Genomic DNA, 5,083 nt, shown 5'->3' with positions numbered 1-5,083 from the left:
GCCAGTTTTATTTACCTGTTGAAGTGGCAGGTTCGGCTGATCGCGGCCATCACTGGCCGCAGTTCGCCGTCCCGGGCCAATGGGGGCGGTGGGAAGCCGCGGCCAGCACATCCCTCGCCTGTGCCGCTTCTCGCCGCTCCCATTGGCCCGGGACGGCGAACCGTGGCCAGTGGGGGCCGCGATCAGCCGAACCTGCCACGTCAGCAGGTAAATAAAACTGGCCCGGCCTGCCAGGATGCTTACCCTGGCGAGCTGCGTGCCAAATGTTCCCGACCCCTGCTCTAGAGGATAATTACTACACTAGATTTCAGACAATGTTCTGATCAGTCTTACAGCACTACACAGACTCCTCTGCTCTCACTGCTGAACCTTCTATACTACTTATGTCTCTTTCCCAACACCAGGGCCTGGTGTTGGGAAAGAGACATAAGTACATATGCCAAGCACTAGCAGATGACTGGACCTTGCATTTTTCCCAATAGAGGAAAAAATTAGCAATGTGGAGTCTAAGGATACTAAGCATAACTTCTTTTATTCGCATGGAGCAGAGATGGTTAAAGAGAGCATGCAGTCAAACCCCTCTTTCAGGAATCCCATCCCAACACAAATGCCCATATCTGAGGGCGCAAACCTGTCTCAAGAATTTACTCTAATCAGATACCAAGACAGAGCAAAATCTCCTGCTGCTCATTCAGCTTCCTTTCCTCAGAACTCGGCCTAACCAAAACAACAGTGCAGCATATCTTCCCAAAACTGAACATTTGTTCACACATGAAGAAAAACAACTTGAAAGACTATATGTAACAATGCCACCTTCCCTAACAATACAAATACAGCTCAGTATATTGTCCTGCCAAACAAGTTTGCTGCTACAGACATTTATTTCAATAGAGGTTTATATTGGCAGCAGCTGAATTGGGGGGCTTCTGTCCTGCATAAATCATTTTGCTCCCAATTCACCAAAATAATGCTTACTTGTTGCTCTGTCTGGACATTTAAGATAGAGAGAGCGCCGCTCAGTGCTTTATGGACAATGCTATTGTGTGGAGAATCTGAACCGAGGTCCTGAACTGCAGAGCTAGCAGAGGCTGGCAGGTTTGAAGAGGAATCAAGCTCACCTTCTGGAATGAAGGAACAACTCATGTTACTCTCTAGCAATCCATTCTAGAGGCTACTTAGAATAACAAACTGGAGTTATTGGCTGCATCCAGCCTTCGCAGCAACATGGGGCCTTTGAGGGAGAAAATGAGTAAGTGTCAGGTTCACAAGGGCATTTGACATTTTTAGGGCTAAGGCCAGAGGTTGGGGTTTGAGGATTTATCTGGTTTTATCCAAACTTTACTAACTTTGGAGGTGCTGGTTGCTGGGCTGGGATTCCCTTCCATTGAGCTCCACCCAACTGCACGGTCAGCATCCAGATCCCTGTAGGAGGACTCAGGTGCTAAGATTGTACAGGACAAAGGTACAGCCTGGGTAAGTGGCAAAAAGGTTGAGTTTATCAGACAGCAATGGACTCTGAAGGGGATCTTAAGGGCTAGAATTGCTCCAGATTTGCCCAGGATTAGTCCCCTGCAATAGCAATTCCACCAGGAGACCAGGTCACAGCAACACAAAGTGGCTGTAACCTCCCCTATGGTGGGACATCCAAAGGGGACCACTGCAGCCCAAAGAGTGGCTGGTGCTGGGCAGGACAGGATAGTCAAAATAGGCCCCTCAGCAGTTTCCACAAGCAGAGTCCTCATGTAGCCCCCAAAGCATTTTAAAGCTGCCCACTGCAGGCAGGAGCCTGGAAGAAAGGTCACAGCAGGAGAACCCCTGTCCTGCGTGAATCCCCTTGAGATAATAAGCAGTGTCACTGGCGCAGAGGAGGGTAATTTATATCTTTTGCCATCAGCATCACTGGATCTATCCTAAAAGGTTTTCCCAGCTTTTTAAAGTTCTCCTTATATCCCTGCTTAAAACACTCCCGGCTCTCACTCAAAACAGGTCAACTCTCTCCTGGTGTTTAATGGGAAAGGTTCCCAGTGAGCCAGCATTGAGTGAACGCTCTGACCACTCCTGCCAGCTGCTCTCTGAACAGCTGGTGGGTTCTGGCCCAGGGGATGTACCCTTACGTGGAGGGGCTCTTTTGCATATTTTGACTGGAGTGTTTTGCATATTTCCACACTGCTTGACAGTCCCCTGCTGATATAAATGTTACACCCTGCGGTTCTGAGCTCAGTGTCTGTCACTCTAGAAACAGCAAGATGATCTCATCGATTCAGCTTCTCTGGCTCCTGCTGTGGATTCATGGTAAAAACAGCAATAAGAGAGAGACTGGTGTAAAACAATGACATTTAAAATGATACAAAATTCTTTATCAAAATGACAATACAGCTTAATCCCAGTCACAGCATGTGGAAGCCGGAGTGCAATTTAGGGGTTTAAGTGAATATTACAGACCGGAGAGCGAAAGTTTCGGTTAGCTGAATATTACTGCTTTTGATTGCTGTTATATTTTATTAGTTTTAATTGTATGTTCCACATGCAGACTCCAGTGGGCAGATCGTGCTGACTCAGACTCCGGAATCCCTGGCAGTGTCTCCTGGAGACAGAGTCACCATCAACTGCAAAGCCAGTTCCAGTGTTTCTAGCAGCTTACACTGGTACCAACAGAAATCAGGAGAACCTCCTAAGCTTCTTATCCACAGCGCTTCCACCCGTCCCTCTGGGGTCCCAGACCGGTTCAGCGGCAGTGGCTCTGGCACTGATTTCACATTCACAATCAGCCGGGTTGAAGCTGAGGATGCTGGAGATTATTATTGTCAGCAAGGCTGGAGCTTACCTCTCACAGTGACACAGACCAGTACAAAAACCTCCCTGCTCTGAGCTATGTCTGTCCCTCACTGTAACAGCTGTTTCCTGTACAGTGACAGAATCAGTACAGCTACTGCCTTCTCAAAAGGCAGCTGGGGTCTACCAGGCTGAGACACCTTTACCCCATTGTCCAATTCTCTCCCAACATTTACAGTCAAGACAAGATTTTATCAGGGAGATCCGTTACTTTACACTTAGTCTCTGAGGTGTGCGGCTCTTAATGACTGACATTATGATACAATCCTAACACCTTCTAAATGAACTTACAATACTGAATGAGATATAGAGTCACAGATGTTAAGGCCAGAAGGGACCATTATGACTTTCAAGCCATAGATTTTCACCCAGTAATTCCTGCATAAATCCCTTAACCTCTGTTTGTGTGATAGTATCTCTTTTATAAAGAAATCTGGGCACTTTCAAAAATCTCACCCTCTATCTTGATTTAAAGACTAAGTAATGGAGTATCCATCACATCCCTATACAAGTTATTCCAGGGGTTAATTAATTATTAAAAAATTGCTAGAGTTTATCCAGCTTCAACTACTAACCTTTACATCTTTTATGTCTTTGTCTATTAATTAAAAGTCCTCTACTCTCTGAAATCTTCTCTCCATGTAGGAACTTCAACACTTTTCTTGCATAAGCTAAATAGATTAAGCTTCCTAACTATTTCACTGAAAGGCTGGCTTCCCAGACCTTGAATACTTCTTGTGGCACCCTTCTGAACCCTTTTCAGTTTTTCAATATCCTTCAAAAAGCATACAGTCCAGAACTGGACACAGTATTGTATGAATGGTGTGACTAATACAAAGAGAACACCAGCTTCTCTATGCCTATTTGATATTCCCCTGTTTATACCTCCAATAATCAAGTTAATTAGTTTAGTCACAGCATTGCAGTGAGAGTTCATATTCAGTTCATTATCCATTGTGACCCTTACATATTTTCAGTCACTACTTTCCAGGATACAGTCCCTGTAGACGAGCGCTTCCTTGCTTGCTGTACAAATTAGCCGGAGACGACTCACTCTTCCACACACCAGTGCCCTTTTATTTCCCAGTCTTTTCCCACCACCACATATATACAGCTATATACAATTCAATACCAGTCAGGTAGCCCTTTAGGGAACAGCTTGCTCTTACAGCAGCTGGGAGCAACAGGCCCTCACTCCTCACTTTCCTGTTCCTGCCCCCCCCCTTCCTTCCTGCCTGCTAGCTTTATAGGCCTTCCTCTCAGCAGGCTCCCAGGTGATTGCTCTCAGCCTCCTTTAATGAGCCACACCCTGCCCACTCCAGCCAGTTCCCCTTGATGGGAGCTCTGCTAGCAGGTTCTGAGCTAACATGGGCTGGTTCAGTGCCTCTTAAGCCAGCACCCTGTTACAGTCCCCCATCCTGAAAATATGACCTACATTCTTTGTTCCTAGATGTATGGCCTTGCATTTGGCTTTACTAAAACACACTTGAATGAGTCCAGTTTACCCAGACATAACTGTTCTATCCTTATTATTTCCCACTTCACCAGTATAGGTCATCTACCAAATTTAACAGCGACTTGTATTCTCTTCCAGATCGTTCATAGAGATTTTGAACACCAATGAACCAAGAGCCGATCCCAAAGGGACTCTTCGAGAAATACCTTCATTGGACGATTTGCCATTAACAATTACATTTTGAGATATATCAGTTAACCAGGTTTAATCCATGTATGTACTACACTGATTTTGTTTAGTTTCCTTTAGAATATCTAAAGGAACTAAGTTTAGTTTCCTTTAGAATATCTAAAGGAACTAAGTCCAACGCCTTCAAGATATCGAAGTATAGTATGTCAACAGTTATCTTTATCAACCAAACTTAGCTCATCAAAACTGAGCCTGAGAAGGAGCCAGAATTTACCAATGTACATTGCCAAAGAGCCACAGTAATACATCAGCAGCCCCCCGATCAGCTCCCGGCCCAGATCCCAGCACCTCCCACCCACCGGCAGCCCCGATGATCAGTGCCTCCCCCTCCCTCCCCGCACCTCCCGATCAGCTTGTGCAGGAGGCTCGGGAGGGGAAGGGGGAGGAGCGAAGGCATTGCAGGCTCAGGGGAAGGGGCAGCAAGGGGTGGAGTGGGGGCAGGACCTGTGGCAGAGCCAGGGGTTGAGCAGTGAGCACCCCCCCAGCACATTGGAAAGTTGGCGCTTGTAGCTCCAGCCCCGGAGTTGTTGCCTATACAAGGAGCCG

Source organism: Trachemys scripta, chromosome 5 (assembly GCF_013100865.1).
Source record: "Trachemys scripta elegans isolate TJP31775 chromosome 5, CAS_Tse_1.0, whole genome shotgun sequence".
NCBI classification, from domain to species: Eukaryota; Metazoa; Chordata; order Testudines; family Emydidae; genus Trachemys; species Trachemys scripta.
Note: the sequence above shows the minus strand (reverse complement) of the source record.